An 18,235-nucleotide genomic window follows, 5' to 3' on the forward strand; every position below is an offset into this window, starting at 1 on the left:
GAGTGAGATCCCAGTGGAAAGAAGGGACCATCAAAGAAGGAGGTACCTTTCTCTAAAGGGAGGAGAGAACTTTCACTTTGATTATGGTCCTGCCTAAATAATGTCAGAGTTTGTGGACTCAAAAGGCTTCCATAGCCTTGGCAGCTCATGATAAGAGCCTTGGGTGATCACTGATGTCATAAAATAGAGGGTTAATTGTTAAATCAACAACAGGAGTCACTGTGCACTTGCTTCCCATGAAGGACCTCCATCCTTAATGAGTTATACTATGAGATCTAACAGTAAAACTAGTCTTCAAATAGTACTTTACACTTTGTGTGTCTGTGTGGGTGCAAACTATTGAAATCTTTACTTAGCATAGAGTTGAATCTAATGAAGAATAGGATGGGAGAGGGAGTAGGAGGCAGGACGGGCGTGGGGGTGAGAAGACAGATTTGGGGGGAAGAACAGCTATATTCCAAAAGCTGTACCTATGAAATTTATATTTATTAAATAAAAGCTTAAAAAAAAAAACCAAAGATTTTGTACAGACATGTTTTCATTTCTCTTTGGCAGATACTATATGAGGACATATAGTAGATATACATGTATGTAAGCATATTTAACTTGGGATACTACTAAATTATTTCCCACAATGGCTCTAACAGTCCCATCAACAATGTACAAGAATTTCAGTTTCTCTACATGCTTGTCAACACTTAGTATTTCAATCTTTGGATTTTAGCCATTCTAACAGGTGTGTAGTGGTACCTCTCACTAGGATATCTCACAGCCAATGACTAAGAGTGGTGAGCATCTTTTGTAAGTGCTTATCACCATCTTTATATCTTTTTTTTTTTTTTAATTTTTGACAGGCAGAGTGGACAGTGAGAGAGAGAGAGACAGAGAGAAAGGTCTTCCTTTGCGGTTGGTTCACCCTCCAATGGCCGCCATGGCCAGCGCACTGTGGCCAGCGCACTGCGCTGATCCGAAGGCAGAAGCCAGGTGCTTATCCTGGTCTCCTATGGGGTGCAGGGCCCAAGCACTTGGGCCATCCTCCACTGCACTCCTGGGCCACAGCAGATAGCTGGCCTGGAAGGCGTTCAGACTGGGACTAGAACCCAGTGTGCCAGCGCCGTAAGCCGGAGGATTAGCCTGTTGGGCCACGGCGCCAGCCTCATCTTTATATCTTGACTGGTGAAGTGTCCATTCAAATATTTGTCTCATTTTTTTTCTTTGGGTTGTTTTATTATTCAGTGTAAGAATTCTTTAACTATTAGGAACACAAGTAATCAAATACATGATGTGCAAATATTTTCTCCCATTCTGTGATTTGTCTTAGTTTTTTAATGATGTCTTTTGAAGAGCAAAATTCACAATTTTGATAAAGACCAAATTACCTTTTCTTCTTTTAACAGTCATACTTTTGGTGTCATATCTAAGAAATCATTTCTTAACCCAAGAACTCAAAGATTTTCTCCTCAACTAGAGGATATTATATTGGGTGAAATAAGCCGTACACAAATATACAAATATAGCATGTTCTCCCACATATGCTGAAGCTAAAATTTAAAAAACAGAGACAAAAAAAAAAAAAAAGAAATGCCTGTGTGTACATACTGCAGTACTGCTGCAAATATAGTTTATATATATATATATATATATATATATATAGTTTTTTCTTTTATACCTATGTCAAACCAATGGTTAAGAATGTTATAGCTTTAATGATCTGTGATTACTTTAAAATTTACTGTATATGATTGAAATGGTCACTTTTCTATTCAATTACTGTTTATAGTCATTGTCTATATTCTCACTATAGTCCTTTTGGTTTTTACTCGTAAAGCTTCTTATGTAAAGTTAAAATACGTTATCTCAAAAAAGAAAGAAAAGGAGAGGTAAGGTGGGAGAGGACAGATGGGGAGGGACAGCAGGAAGGAGGAAGGCAATATCATTATACCCTTAGAATTCTAACTACAAACTATACTGAATCTGTTATAAATTAATTAAAATTTAAATTAAAAAAACTCCCATGAGAAAAACTTTGTGGTTCATTTTTTAATTGTTCTGGTACTTTATTTTGTTGAAAATCAATTAACCATAAGTGAGAGGTTTATTCCTGACCTTATTGTGTCCCTCTGATGTGGACAGCTGCTACTATACCAATTCCACACTGTCTTGGTTACTGACTACTACAATCACTGACAGACACTGTATACTGAGAAGACATTCTTGAAACAGGTGTTTGGCGAAGAGGTTTGGACTCTGCTTGAGACATCTGTATCCCATATCAGAGTGCCTGCATTCAAGTCCCAGCTCCACTCTCAATCCAGCTTCCTATTATTGAATACCCTGGGAGGCAGCAGGTGATGACTCAAATTTTACATCCCTCCCACCTACATGGAAGACCCCCTGCTCCTGGCTTCCATCTGGCCCAGCCCCATAGTTATGAGGATTTGGGGAGTGAATCAGCAGATTGTACATCTATCTCCCTCCCTTTCTTTCTCTTCCCTGACCCTCTCCCTCCCCCTCTTTCAAATAAATAAACATTTTGAAGGAGAGAATAGTCGATGGCACAGAATAGAGAACCTTAATTTATTAGAAGGCAGTAGAAAAAGGAATTAATTGGGGCCAGTACTGTAGTGAAATGGGTTAAGCAGCCACCTGCAATACCAGCATCCCATATGGATGCACCAGGTCGAGTCCCAGCTGCTCCACTTCCAATCCAGCTCCTTGTTAATGCTCTGGGGAAAGCAGCGGAAGATGGCCCAAGTCCTTGAGCCCCTGCACCCACATGAGAGACATGGATGAAGCTCCTGGCTCCTAGCTTTGGCCTGGCCCAGCCCCAGCAGTTCTGGCCATCTAAAGAATGAACCAAGAGATGAAAGATCTTTATCCCTCCCTCTCTCACTATGTACCTTTGCCTTTCAAATAAATAAGTAAACCTTTTAAAAAAATAAAAAAGAATTCATTCTTCAAAGGAAACTAGTGAGTCAAAATGGCAAAAATGGAATAGAAATATTTGTAACCCCAATAATTAAAGAGCTCACATTCAAAATACATAAGAATTGCTATAAATTAATTAGAAAAAATAAACAGAAAATTATGTAAGATTTAAACAAGTATTTCTCAAAAGAAGTTTTCCAAATAACCAAGAGACATAAAGGTATTCAACCTCATTATCAGTCAATGAAATGCAAATTAAAACTATGAGATACCACTATAAATCTACCAGAATGACTAAAACTAATAAACCAACAATATCAAGTGTTGACAAGTATATAGAACAAAAGGAATTTCCAAGAAATAGTGTGGGAATCAAAGTTTATACAATCACATAGAAATATTATCTAGTAATTATCTATTAAAATTGTATATATGCATATCCTATGACCCAGACGTTCATGCCTGGTTGTATATGAAGGAACTTCAAAAATTTAATTGGGGCAGGGATCTTACCTAGCAGTTAGGATGCTGGCTGGGACACCTCATGTCCCATAACAGAGTGCCTAGGTTCAAGTTCCAGCTCTTCTCCGAATTATAGCTTCCTGCTCATGTGAACCCTGGGAGGCAGCAAGTGATAGCTCAAAGTAGTTGTGTCCCTGCCTCTCACATGGGAGATCTGACTGAGTTCCCCTCTCTTGGCTTAGGTCTGGTACAGCTTTCGCCACTGTGGGCGCTTGGGGAGTGAACCAGAAAATGAAGTATGTGTGGGTATGTGAGTGTGTGTGTATGTCTCCCTCCCCATACTCTCAAATACAAAAAAAGTTTATAGAAAAATTTTATTATGTTTTAAGTCCATTTTCCATTAAAATATGAGGATACTGTAAGAAGTTCATGGGAAAATGAATTAAAAGATATATTTACTTTGGTGCAAAAAATTTTTAAAACACATGTACAGCTGGCGCTGCGGCTAAATAGGCGAATCCTCCGCCTGCGGCACCAGCACACCGGGTTCTAGTTCCGGTCGGGGCGCCAGATTCTGTCCCGGTTGCTCCTCTTCCAGGCCAGCTCTCTGCTGTGGCCCAGGAAGGCAGTGGAGGATGGCCCAAGTCCTTGGGCCCTGCACCCGCATGGGAGACCAGGAGAAGTACCTGGCTCCTGGCTTCGGATCAGCGCGGTGTGCCGGCCACAGTGCTCCGGCCGCAGTGGCCATTGGAGAGGGTGAGCCAACGGCAAAGGAAGACCTTTCTCTCTGTCTCTCTGTCTCTCTGTCTCTCTCTCACTGTCCACTCTGCCTGTCAAAAAAAAAAAAAAAGTGCTGAGCTTCAGTTACTTCACCTGTAAAGTGATCCTCATGAAAGCCTACACTTTTAAGTTAAAAAAAAAAAGTGCAGTTTTTCTATAATATGCATTTTCCACCAACTTTTTGAAGATTCCTCATATGCATGGATTTCAAAATTTTTTGTGCCAAAATAAACTTATCTTTTATTTTCTACATACTTTTTTGAAGCACCCTTGACCATACATATATGCGCCAAAACACTTGTACAAGAAGGGTCATCGTGGCGTATTTCATAATAGCCCCAAACTAGAAACAACTTAAAAATTCATCAGCTGTGGTATACTTACACATACTACAACTCAGCAGTGAAAATGAACAAACTAAAGCTACATACAACAAATATAAATCTCACAAAATGCTGAGCCAAAAAGACAGACATAAAAGAACACACACAATATTATTTCAAGTATAAAAAGTAGGGAAACAGGGACTAGCATTGTAGTACAGCAGGTTATGCCTCCACCTGTCATGCTGGCATCCCATATGAGCACTAGTTGGAGTTCCCACTGCTCCACTGCTGATCCATCCCCCTGCTAATGCTCCTGAGAAAGCGGTAGAAAATGGCCCAAGTACTTGGCCCCTGCCACCTATGTGGGAAAACCATTTGGAGTTCCCAGCTCCTGTCCTGGCCCAGTCTCAGCCATTGCAATCATTTGGGAAGTGAACCAGCAGTAGGGGATCTCTCTCTCTCTCTCTCTCGCTCTCTCTTCCTTCTCCTCTCTCCTGCCTTTCAAATAAAACTAGAAAATAGGCAAGTAAACTAAACCTAAAAATGACTATATAGTAGTCCCCCTGCGTCATCTGTGGTTTCACCTTCCTATGGTTTTGGTTACTTGCAGTCAACTGCAGTCCAAAAATATTACATAGAAAATTCCAGAAATAAACAATACAAACGGCACACTATTCTGAGCTGCATAAGGAAACAGCACATGTTCTGCTCCATTCAGCTCTGTAGGTTATATGCTACTTGCTCATAAGTCACTTAACAGCCTTCTTGGCTGTCAAATCAACTATCACAGGATGGCAGCATTGCAGTGCTTGTGCTCAAGTAATACAAAGTAGCTCTATCATCCACCTCTCTTCATCTCAATAGACGGTATCATCACAGAAAGGTAGAGCACAATAAGACAGTTTGAGAGATAGTATTCACACTTTTATTATACTATATTATCAAAATTTATTTTATAAATCTTATTTTGCCTACTTTATAAATGAAACTTTACCATATGTATTTATTTATTTATTTATTTATTTTTGACAGGCAGAGTGGACAGTGAGAGAGAGACAGAGAGAAAGGTCTTCCTTTTGCCGTTGGTTCACCCTCCAATGGCCGCCGCGGTAGCCCGCTCCGGCCGGCGCACCGCGCTGTTCTGATGGCAGGAGCCAGGTGCTTCTCCTGGTCTCCCATGGGGTGCAGGGCCCAAGGACTTGGGCCATCCTCCACTGCACTCCCTGGCCACAGCAGAGAGCTGGCCTGGAAGAGGGGCAACCGGGACAGGATCGGTGCCCCGACCGGGACTAGAACCCAGTGTGCCGGCGCCGCAAGGCGGAGGATTAGCCTAGTGAGCCGCGGCGCCGGCCACCATATGTATTTATGTATGGGACAAAATATAGTGTACATAGGGTCCAGTACCATCTGCAGTTCCAGGCATCCACTGAGGGCCTTGGAACATATCCCCCATGGATACAATGGACTACTGTATAAAGAAAATAGTTCCCCCACGAGTCAGGCCATAGATTACCTTTATGGGGTATGGGTGAACTGTGACTGAAAAGAAGTACGTGGGACTGATGTTTGGCCTAATCGTTAAAACTCAGTAGAATACTCACAGCCTACACATCACTGAGTTCACCTCCTGACTCCGGCTGCTGATTTCAGCTTCCTGCTAACATAGACCCTGAGAGGCAGTGGAACTGGTTCAAACAGGTAAGTCCCCACCACCCACCATGTGTGAGACCTGGATTGAGTTCCTGATTCCTGCAGGCATTTAGGGAGTTAGCCAGAGGAAAATGAAAGAGTTTTCTCTCTCTCATTCTTTCATTTTTTCTCTATTTCATCCTCTCTCTCTCTCTCTCTCTGTGCATGTGCCTGCCTTTCAAATTAAAAAAGTAAGCACAGTTTTTGTAATGCCAGTTATATAGTGTTAGTATAATAACCTAAGCTGTTTTTTACTTAATACATTTTTCTATATATGTTACATTCACAAAAAAAATTACTTTAATCAGTAAGTTATATTCCCATAATAAAATTAAGTTTAAGTTCTGAAATTTATTTCCTTTTTGAAGATAAGGCAGAACAACAGAACAAAAGGGAGAGCAAGATTTTTCATCCACTGCTTCATTCCCCAAATGCCCACAGTCGGGCTGCACCAGATCAAATCCAGGAACCAGGAACTCCATCAGGGTCTCCCATATGGGTAGCAAGGTCGCAAGCATTTGGGCCCTTATCCATTGCCTTCCCAGATGCATTAACAGGGGGCTGGCTCAGAAGCAGAGCACTACGATTTGAACAGGCACTAGAATACAGGATGCCAGCATCACAAACAGCAGTTTAACCCACTGCACCAGAATGCTGACCTGTATCTGTATTTCTTGGAAAGTTTTTACTTGATTTATTGAAAAGCCTTAGACATGGGGTCAGCGCTGTGGCGTAGTGTGTAAAACCGCTACCTGCAGTGCCGGCATCCCACATGGCCGCCGGTTCGAGTCCTGGCTGCTCCACTTCCAGTTCAGCTCTCTGCTATGGCCTGGGAAAACCGTGGAAGACGGCCCAAGTGCTTGGGCCCCTGCACCCGCATGAGAGACCCAGAAGAAGCTCCTGGCTCCTGGCTTCAGATCAGCCCAGCTACCATTGTGGCCAATTGGGAAGTGAACCAGCGAATGGAAGACCTCTCTCTCTGTCTCTACCTCTCTCTGTAACAATCTTTCAAATAAATAAACTTTTTTTTTTTTTTTTTTCAAAAAAAGAAGTGGATGGCCGGCGCCGTGGCTCACTAGGCTAATCCTCCGCCTTGCGGCGCCGACACACCGGGTTCTAGTCCCGGTCGGGGCACCGATCCTGTCCCGGTTGCCCCTCTTCCAGGCCAGCTCTCTGCTGTGGCCCGGGAGTGCAGTGGAGGATGGCCCAAGTCCTTGGGCCCTGCACCCCATGGGAGACCAGGAGAAGCACCTGGCTCCTGTCATTGGATCAGCGCGGTGCGCCAGCCGCAGCGCGCTACCGCGGCGGCCATTGGAGGGTGAACCAACGGCAAAAGGAAGACCTTTCTCTCTGTCTCTCTCTCACTGTCCACTCTGCCTGTCAAAAATAAAAAAAATTAAAATAAAAAAAATAAAACAAAAAAAGAAGTGGAGCAGCAGAGACTTGAACCAGCGCCTATATGGAAGTCACTACTGTAGTCTTAATCCACTGTGCCACAGCACCAGCCCCCAGACCATTACTCTTAAACCTTCAAGTAAAATCCTTACTCTGATTCTCAGTCTATTCAGAAACACAATCTTCTACCTCCACCTCTTCACTATCAGCTAACACTCACTTGGACATACCCCAAACTCAGTAAATTGTGATTGTCCTATAAGCCACCACTATTGCTATTATCCCGGGTCATTTCATCATACATGTGGATGGGCCACCTAAGACAGTTCCTCATGCCCCTCATCTCCATCTCTTTCTGTGCAGAGCCTTTCAACCTGTTGATTCACTTAGTTGTTCTAGTATCCATTCATTCAGCAAATATTTAGTAAGTACCCATCACTTACTCAGTAAAGAACACATGATAGTTCAAGTTCTTGTGAAATCTAGGACAGCTTTTCACATTTTCCACAAAGACAGCATCAAAAGATCTAGCTGAAGTCCAGATATATTATAACTGCTGCATTTCCTTTGTCAGTCAAGCAATCATGTCAATTCCAGGAAACCTGCATTACTGTCTGGTCTGACTTAGTGAATCCATGTTGGAGCTCAGTGATTATGATTTCCCTTGTCAAGGCTTCCGAAACTATTGTTTAAGTTGCTGATTCTAAAATAGTGCTAGGACTCCCTATTAGCAGATAAAATACTTCGCATATTTATGCAATTTTAGAAACACTAAATGCTGTATTACTGCACAGAATTTCACTGATTAGGAAAACAAAAAACTTGCACCTCGGAAGACCGAGGTCAGAGACTCTTACTTTTCCCTGTATATTCTTTTACCTTCTTTTGGCACATATATTATCTATTTTTAAAAAAGTGTAAGGCCTGGCATTATGGCACAGTGGGTTAAGTTTCCACTTAAAACACCAACATCCCATATAGGATGTGTCATCCCATATGGGAGTATCAGTTCAAGGCCTGGATGCTATGCTTCCATCTAGCTCCCTGCAATATTCCTGGGAAAGAAAATGAAAATGGCCTAATACTTGGGCCCATGCAACCCACATGGGAGGCCTGGATGGATTTCCGGGCTCCAGGTTTCAGCCTGGCCCAGACCAGTGCATTGTAGCCATTTGGGGAGTGAACCAACAATTGGAAGCTTGTCTCTCTCACTGTCATTCTGCCCTTCAAATTAATAAAATTACTTTTTTAAAATAAAATGAAAATAAAAAAATAACTATACATGAGATTAACAACTATAAAAAGTCATACATCTCTCCTGGGTAAAAGTACACACTCCCTCAAGCTGCCTATTTTGCTCTGAAAAAAATGAAACAATTGGGAGAAATAAAAAAATGAAAAATCTTTCATTTGTTTCATGTATCCAACACTAAAAAGTATTTAGTCATTTCTCTGTTGTTAGACAGTATAATGAAGCAGAACTCTCTTACTCAACACTCTGACACATCTTTAAACAATGACACAGTTGATCATTCCCTCCTCATTGAAAATTTCCTTTCCTTCACTTCTAGTACATTGTGCTTTCCTGGTTTCCCTCCTGACTCAAAGGCCTCCTACCGATCTTCTGCTGGATTCCTCTTCATTTTCCAGTGTACACAGTTCCATATAGGTGGAGATTTTGTCTGCTTTGTTGACTGCTATATTCCCAATGCCTAAAAAAGTACCTAAAACCTACTCATTAAATAACTGTTGAGGGGGCCAGTGTTGTGGTGCAGTGGGTTAAGCTGCTACTTGGGATGCCCACATCCCATATCAGAATGCCTGCTTCACGTCCCAGATACTCCCCAGGCTTCCAGTCCAGCTTCCTGCTAATGTATGTGGGAGGCAGCAGATGATGATGCAAGTACTTGGAGCCCTGCCACTCACGAGAAACCCCCTAATGGAGTTCCTGGCTCCTGCTTTGGCCAGGTCTAGCCCCAGCTCTTGCAGGCATTTGGAAAGAGAACCAGCAGATCTCTCTCACTCTGTCTCTCCCTGTCATTCTAACTTCCAAATAAATAAATATTTAGAAATAAATAATTGGGGCCAGCGTTGTGGTGTGGCAGGTAAAGCTGCGGCCTGTGACGCCGGTATCCCATATGGGCACCAGTTCAAGATCCAGCTGCTCCATTTCCAATCCAGCTCCCTACAAATGCACCTGGCAAAGCAGTGGAAGGTGGTCAATGCCCTTAGGCCCCTATATCCACATAAAGACCCAGAGGAAGCTCCAGGCTCCTGGCTTCAGCCTGGCCCAGCCCAAGCTGTTGATACCATTTGGGGAGTGAACTAGCAAATGGAAGATCTCTTTCTCTCTGTCTCTCCCCCTCTCTCTGTGACTCTGCCTTTCAAATAAATTAATTAAGAAAAAAAGAACTGTTGCAATAAATGAATGAATGAGTGCCACAAGGCTCACAGACTGGATCTCTTCTCTGCCTAAACGCACTCCTCTGATGATCTCACCCACCTCATAATCTTAAATATCACCTAGAAGCTGAAAATAGCCAACTTCCTCAATTTTCTTAGATACCTCCCTGGAACTTCTGCTTTCTCCTCAAACATACTCCACTGACCATCAAGTCCGTTTCAGTTATTGACAACCTCATTCTTATTTATTCTTACATTTTCCTCACATTCTACTGCCAGTCACCAGTGAACACTACAAGTCTACCCTCAAAATACATCCAAACTCAAACCACTTCTCATCACTTCTTGCTATGCCCGGTTCAGTGCCATGCTCATCTAGAACATTACAATATAACTTCCTGTCTAGTCCCTTTGCTTCTGTCTTGTACCCCTACTCTAAGTCACTACAATGTTGCCAGAGTGATTCCTTCAAAACATAAATCAGGGGTGGGTGCTTAGTGCAGCAGTTAAGTTAGCACCTGGGACATCTGCACCCCATATCAGATTGCCTGGGTTTGGGTCCAAAGCTCCACCACTTCCAATCCCACTTCCGATCCACCTTCCTGCTAACATCTGCCCTGGGAGGCAACAGGTGATGGCTCAGGTACATGAGTCACACATAGGAGTCACAAATGCCACCCACATAGGAGACCCACATGGAGTTCCCTAGTTGGCCCTGGCCTAGCCTCCCCCTGCTGTTGTGGGCATTTAGGGAACGAATCAGCGGATGAAGATCTCTTTCCGTGTGTGTGCATGTGTATGTGTGCACCTTTCAAATAAAAGTAAAAATCTTTTGTTTAATAAAAATAAAAAATAAAAAAAAAAACAAACTAAGTCACAGTGACTCCCATATCTTACTCAAAATAAAACTCAGAGGAGCCGGCATTGTGTTGTAATGGGTAAAGCTACCACCTGCAATGCCACAGGCACTGGTTCACATCCTGGCTGGTCCACTTCTAATCCAGCTCCCTGTTAATGGCTGTGGAAGATGGCCCAACTGTTTAGACCCCTGCCACCCACATGGGAGACCTGGAAGAAGTTTCTGGCTCCAGTCCGGCCCAGCCCTGGCTGTTACAGCTATCTGGCCACTGTGGGGAGTGAACCAGCAGATGGAAGATCTCTTACTCTCTCTGTCTCTCCTTTGCTTTGTAACTCTTTCAAATAAATACACAAATCTTTAAAAAAGAAAATTCAGAGGCTGTGCAATGATCTATTAGTCCCCTATATTCCCATCCCCATATTCCCTATCCTCCTATCTTTTCTCATATATCTCTATGGTACTTGTCAATGTCCAATATACCTTGTAATTTATTTACTTATTTCATTATTTATCTCTTCAAATAGCATAAAAGCTCCATAAAGACATAAATTTTTGTCTGCCTTGTTCACTGCTTTATTGCCAGCATCTGCAATGCCTGGGTTATAATACATACTCTCTCTATATATAAATATATATACATATATATTTTTTAAGTGAATGAGTAAATAGTGTATCATAGTAATAGCAATAGATAGTACTGGATTGGCTATACGGCAAAACCATTCTACATACATAAACTAATTCATTTAACCATCTTAAAAGATTAAGTACAATGATTAATTACTCCCATTTTGCAGATGAAGAAATTAAGGATTTAAGTTAAAGTTAAGAAACTAAGGTTAGGAGCCGGGCATTGCAGCAAAGCAGGTAAAGCCTAAGATGCCAGTATCCCATACGGGAGCCAGTTCATGTTCCAGCTGCTCCACTTTCAATCCAGCGCCCTGCTAATGGCCTGGGAAAGGCAGTGGAAAATGGCCCAAGTGTTTAGGGCCCTGCATTCATGTGGGAGACTCAGATGAAGCTCCAGGATCCTGGCTTTGGCCTGGCCCAGCCCTAGCCAATGTGGCCATTTGGAGAGTGAACCAGCGGATAGAAGATCTCTCACACGCTTGCTCACACTCTCTCTCTCTCTCTCTCTAACTCTGACTTCCAAATAAATAAATCTTAAAAAAAGAAACAAACAAAGGTTAGGCAGTTTACCCTAAGTCATATGATGACAAAGCCAGGATTGGAACTGGGGCACTCTGATCCCACAACACAGACTCAAAGATCTGACGAGCCATAGTATCATATTCCATCAACTTATTTTATTACCTATTTCCCTGAAAACTTATAATCAATGTACTGATGAATGAAATGAAATGGAAATATTTCAATCTCTGATCTTTTCCATCAGTGTTTCTGATATAATGCATGTAAAACACTTTTTTCTTTAATTTTTCTAAGAGACAGAGAGGGCTTCCGCCTGCTGCTGGCTCCCCAGTTGCTAAGAGCTTAATCCAGGGCTCCCACATGAGGTACAGGGACCCAGTTATTTGAGTCATCACCTGCTGCCTCCCAGGATCCACATCAGCGGGAAAACAAAAATCTAAGACGATAGGTATGAGGCTGGAACATGGGATGCAGGCATCCTAATCAGCATCTTCCCAAGCCAAGTGTCCAGCTCAGGAAAACACACTTTTAACAGCTCTCACACTATATCTACAAGCATAAACAAAGCATAAAACAGAGCAGCTGTTGGGATGAGAACCTTCATTTTTAAGTTTCTAGTGTTAATGTTGAATTAACAGACTGGCATACTTACCCATGACTTTAGTTATAAAGAAAATACATAATACCTTATTAGACTCAACAAGGGTATCACCAAGTAATGAGTAACAAGCAACATTTTCAAAACTTTAAAATATATAACAAGAAATTCTAAATAGGAGAGATTACTGCTACTCTGGACTTTCTCTTAAGCTCTATGATTTAAGTCCTACAAGAAGAATCGCATCTCAGCCAGCCATGCACATATTATTTTAGGGGTACATACACCAAAAGTTTCACCTGGTGGGGCCAGTGCTGTGGCACAGAGGCTTAAGCCACTGCTTGCAACACTAACACACCATGCCTCAGCCTTTGAAGAGCGAATCAGAGGATGGATGAGGTCTCTCTGTATAGGTCTCTTCTCTCTCTCTCTGCCATTCTGCCTTTCAAATAAACAAATAAAAAACTCAAAAAAAAAAAAAAAAAAAAGAGGCTCACCTGGCACCCTACTTCACATTGTTCTGATTGATTAAATCACAGTATCATTTAAAGCCAAAACTAGATATGTGACTTTTAAGTTTTCCTTCTAACTAACCCAAAATCAAAACTATTCCTTGTACCAACCCAAAATTCAATCTACTATAGTTCATTAAATATTTTATTTGTAACTATAAACTGGACCATACTCTATTATATCCTGTTGCCAGTAAGTCTCTTAAAAGCAGAAGCATTTGCTAGAAGGTAACCGCCTGCTCATTAGGCATGTCAGAAAGGCAATGATGGGCAACTCCTGAAACTTACATCTGTGTATTTCTGTCTTGGGTTACAGGAAAACACATCTCTGGCTGTATTTCCAAATAAACTGGTTAAGGCTTGGGAAAGTCACTAATTTCTATTTCATGAAGCCTTCTTTTCCTTTAGAAATGAATTATTAAGAGTCATACCTATTTTCATCCATTTCATAATACATGTCCACCACAGGACCTATTTTCTAAACAAGAATTAGCTTAAATGACAATAACCAAAAGAAAGATAAGGCTGTAATCTAATAGGGAGCAGGAATCCAAAAGAGTCTGATTTACTGTACCAAGTTGTGAAACACTGACTTAAAGAACACTGAACACTGTTTACTCTTAGTAACATCACCCTACAAAGTAAGACATAACATTATTACAGTATTTTAAAAGCACTTGACTTCCAAAAACATTTCTAAGAAATTGAGGGCCTACCTATAAACATATATATGTACATATATATCTTCCATTTCTTGTTAAGTTTTATCTATTTATTTGAAAGGCAGAATGACAAAGAAAGTTATCTTTGATCCACTGGTTCGCTCCCCAGATGCCTGCAACAGCCAGGGCTGGGCCAGGCCGAAGTCTCCCACACTTCTTCCCAGGCATATTAGCAGGAAGCTGGATGGAAAGCTTGAAGCAACCTGGACTCCAAATAGGCACTCCAATATAAGATGCCGGCTCCCAGGGGGTGGCTGTTAACTCCGAGTGACAAAGCCTGCCCCCATGCCCTTCCATTTCTAGATTGTTTAATAAGGGTTGCAATAAATACAACTGCAATTGAGAAATAAAAATAACTTCAATAACTGAACACAAAACGTCTAAATGTCAAGGTCTACTGAAAAGCCATAAAAGACAACTGTGCCTTAAAACATTTAAGCATTTCTCATATAATTAGCTCGAAAAGAACTGTTCAAATTGTTCATTTTATCCACACAAAGCAGTCAACCACAACCACCTGCAAGTATCACTCAGAAACGTGTCCTCCAAAACAACCACCTGAGACTCAGGCCTTCTCTTAAGGGGCCTGGAAACGCCTGTACCTTAAAAAGTGGCTTAAAGAGATCCAACAGGCACAGGGGGGAAAAAACTGGAAGACAACACCTCATGGAGCTGAGTGTAATGAGACCTGTTCCCTAATGGCTGCTGCCACAACGAAGTTGTCTAAACCCAAGATCTTCCTCTTCTTCGGTATAAAACTTCTGATCCAGCCATGCCCACAATTTACTCATCCCGAACCAAAGCAAAGGAATTCTCTTTCCTCCCCGGACCCCTACCCACCCACCCAACCCAGGAGAAGAAAAAGAAAAGGAACCAAAATCCTAAAGTAGAAATGTGAGATCTCCTGCAATAGCTTCTCCAACTACCTCAAAGGCATCACCTCTAGCTCAGCTTTCTATCTCACCATTTCACCGGGAAAAAAAAGGGGGAGGGGGTCTCAACATTTCTACATCAGTCCCCAACATCCAAGAAGCACCGTGACCGCACCTCAACCTCGAGGCTCCCCAAGGTTCCCCACTCCCCACGAGCCCCCAGCAAAAATCACGCCTCACCAACCTCCCTCCCACCTTCCGCCCCGCAATCGCCCAGAGCCCCTGCCTCCCACCTCCAGCCCGGGGCTCCCCACCGCTCCTGCCTCAGCTCCCGCCCAACCCGGAGTGCGCGGGGTGGAGCCCGCCGGTGGGCTGGGGTGCGCTGGGGTGCGCTGGGGTGGGGTCCGCCCCTCCCCGGACTTCCCCATCCCCCCCGGTCGCGAGAAGAGGGGGAGGGGGTCCTGAAGCCTCACCTACAGCTCCGCCCCTCCCCGGGGGCGCTCTGCCCTGCCCAGTCAGGGCCGGGAGCAAGAAGCCGGGTCGGAAAAGGCAAAAGCCTCAGCGCCAACAGCAGGCGGGAAGCTGGAGGTCCCACCCGACTTCCGAGTCGCCGCTGCAGCCGCCGCGGTCGTCTCACCCTCCTCAGGGCTGCCGCTGCCGCTGTTACTGCCGCTGCCGCCGCCGCCGCCGCCGCCGCCACTGCCCCACCGCCGCCGCCACCGCCGCCGCCGCCACAGCACGGCCCGGGCGCCGGACGTCACCGCGCCCCGCCCCCTGCGCGAGACACCTAGCCCCGCCCCCGGGCCCGGCCGCCGCGAGCTCCTCCTCCGGCTCCCAGCCCGGGGACCTCGCTGTCCCTCACTCACCCTCCCGGGACGTCGAATCTGCGGCCTTCAGCCCCCGGACGCCTCCTAGGGCGCGACGGGGCAGCGGCCGAGAAGTTGGGTGATGCGGGGCAGAGCCGGGGGGCCGCGGGGCGGACCCACGTACACACTCGCGCCCTGGGGCCTCGGGAGGGGAGAGCCCAGGCGGGCTCAGGCGAGAGGCGGTAGGTGGGCGCGAGGAGAGGCGGCGATTGTCTCCTCGTGCTTGCCGTAGGAAGTGGACCGCCGAGGCCCGGGGAGAGGAATCGTGTCTCTCCCGAACCTGCGCGCCGCGCCGCCCCGCCCCGCCCCCTCCCTCGCGGGGCCCGCTACCCGAACCCGGGGACCGCGGCCGCTGCGGGGAGTGGCGCTGGGGCTGTCCCCGGATGCCGGGCTGCAGTGGGCGCCCTTAGTGCACCCTTAGCTTTTGCCATACGTGGCCGTGGGAGGTAGTGCTCTGCTCCCAGAGGCGCGAGCCGGTGTGCGACGTGTTCCTGTGGTGACTGCGTGGGCGGGAGTCATGTCCACACTCGGCCCCTGCCGGTGCCAAACACGGCAGCGAGGCGAACCTGCTGGGCAACTGGTATTTCAAGCAACCCAGTTTTCTGGGTTTTCCTTTGTCGGCTGCAGCCATTAATTTAAAGATGTAGATATGCTATCTCTAAGCCGAGAAAAGAAAGAGGGGTGTGAATCACACTTACTCGCAGCCTTCCAGTGTATATTAAAATTATTTAAAATACCCTTAAGATGAAAGGCTTTGAGAGTCATCTTTTTACACATACCTCCCACTGCCATAATTAACCAGTCTCTGGCTTCCTCATAGTCCCACTAGCGTTTTCCTGTCTCCCCAGTGTGCACATCCATTCACCAATCCTGTCCATCCCGCCCAAGCTCTCTCTAATTGTTCCCTTCAGGATCACTGTGCACTGGGAAGATTCTAATTCCCGGGCCTGCGGCGATCACCACTGTACTCCCTATGTAGCACTGCCATTTGTAGATGGCTACCAGCCGAGCATCCTAACGTATTCCACTTCTTGGGCATCCAGCCACTTACCCAGGAAAAGCCATCGTTCTTTGACTATTTTTCAAAACCTTTCTCATCTGACTCCCCATATGCCATCCTGTTACCTACCCGCCCCCACCCTCCCCCCCCAGCAGTGTGGTGAGGTAAAATAAATGTAGACTGGAAGTCAGTCCATTCTGCCCCTGTCCCTTGTGTATCCTTGGAAGAACCACTGTATACTTCTGGGAACTACTGAAGGATCAAGTGGGATTTGAGTGGCAATCGGGATCCAGCCTATCTCTAAAGTGTATGGATCAATGGGGCCCTCGCAGTAGCTGGTAAAGCCCCCGCTTGCAGTGCCGGCATCCCATATGGGCACGGATTCGGCTTCACTTCCAATCCAGCTCTCTGCGATGGCCTGGGAAAGCAATGGAAGATGGCTCAAGTGCTTGGGCCCCTGTACCCATGTGGGAGACCTCGGAAGGAATTTGAATCACCCCAACTCTGGCATATGTGGCCATTTGGGGAGTGAACCAGCAGATGGAAGCCCTTTCTCTGTTTCTCCCTCTCTCTGTCGCTCTACCTCTCAATATAAATAAATCTTTAAAAAAAAAAAAAAAAAGAGGGTCAAATCTTCATGTTCACTTTAAGAACATTTATAAAATTGTCAAGGGTACAAATGCCCAAAAAGCCACAAAGTATCTGAAAGATGCTACATTAAAGAAGCATTGTTAAAGGGTGGAGTTGGCTGGGGCCGATACAGTGGCTCACTTGGTTAATCCTCTGCCTGTGGCACTGGCATCCCATATGGGCGCCGGGTTCTAGTCCCGGTTGCTCCTCTTCCAGTCCAGCTCTCTGCTGTGGCCCAGGAGGGTAGTGGAGGATGGCCCAAGTGTTTTGGGCCCTGCACCCGCATAGGAGACCAGGAGGAAGCACCTGGCTCCCGGCTTCGAATTGGCACAGCTCCAGCCGTTGCAGCCAGTTGGGGAGTGAACCAGTGGATGGGAGACACCTCTTTCTCTCTCTCCTTCTTTCCCTCTCCTCTCTCTGTGTAACTCTGACTTTCAAATAAATAAATAAATCTTTCAAAAAAAAAATAAAATGTGTCAGAGCAAGAGGGGCCAGTGTTATGGCACAACGGATTAAGCCACCACCTGTGATGTCTGGTATCCTGTATGAGTGATGGCTCAAGTCACATCTGCTCCACTTTGAATCCAGCTCCCTATTAATGTGCATGGGAAAAGAGTGAAAGATGGCCCAAGTATTTAGTCCCTTGTCACCCATGAGGGAGATCTGATGGAGTTCCTGGCTCCTGGTTCACTCGCTCTCTTTCTCTCTTTCTCTCTCTCTCTCTCTCTCTCGCTCTCGCTCTCTTCCCTCTCCCTTGTATGTAACTCTGCCTTCCAAATAAATAAATCTTTAAAAAATTAAAAGAAGAACAAGAGACATGGACTGTCTCTCTCCCCTCCACCGTGTGTGTGTGTTTGTGTGTGTGTGCATGTGCGCAGGCCAGGAAGACAGGCCTCACCACAAACCAAATTTTCCAGTAGTTTAATCTTTTTGTTTTTTTAAATTTTTGACAGGCAGAGTGGGCAGTGAGAGAGAGACAGAGAGAAAGGTCTTCCTTTGCCGTTGGTTCACCCTCCAATGGCCGCCGCGGTAGGCGCGCTG

General features: G+C 44.9%; 1 protein-coding gene across 6 annotated transcripts in view; it reads right to left on the bottom strand.

Moving 5' to 3' along the window:
• ERC1 (ELKS/RAB6-interacting/CAST family member 1) overlaps positions 1-15,416 on the bottom strand; it is a 539,472-nt gene extending 524,056 nt beyond the window's left edge. For 5 of the 6 annotated variants that reach the window (XM_062194626.1, XM_062194624.1, XM_062194623.1 and 2 more), the window contains exon 1: positions 15,172-15,329. The gene's annotated coding sequence lies outside the window, so the exon portion shown is untranslated. The other variant, XM_062194621.1, reaches the window with a different exon arrangement.
• Between the last annotated feature and the right edge of the window lie 2,819 nt (positions 15,417-18,235).

Source organism: Lepus europaeus, chromosome 6 (genome assembly GCF_033115175.1).
Source record: "Lepus europaeus isolate LE1 chromosome 6, mLepTim1.pri, whole genome shotgun sequence".
NCBI classification, from domain to species: domain Eukaryota; kingdom Metazoa; phylum Chordata; class Mammalia; order Lagomorpha; family Leporidae; genus Lepus; species Lepus europaeus.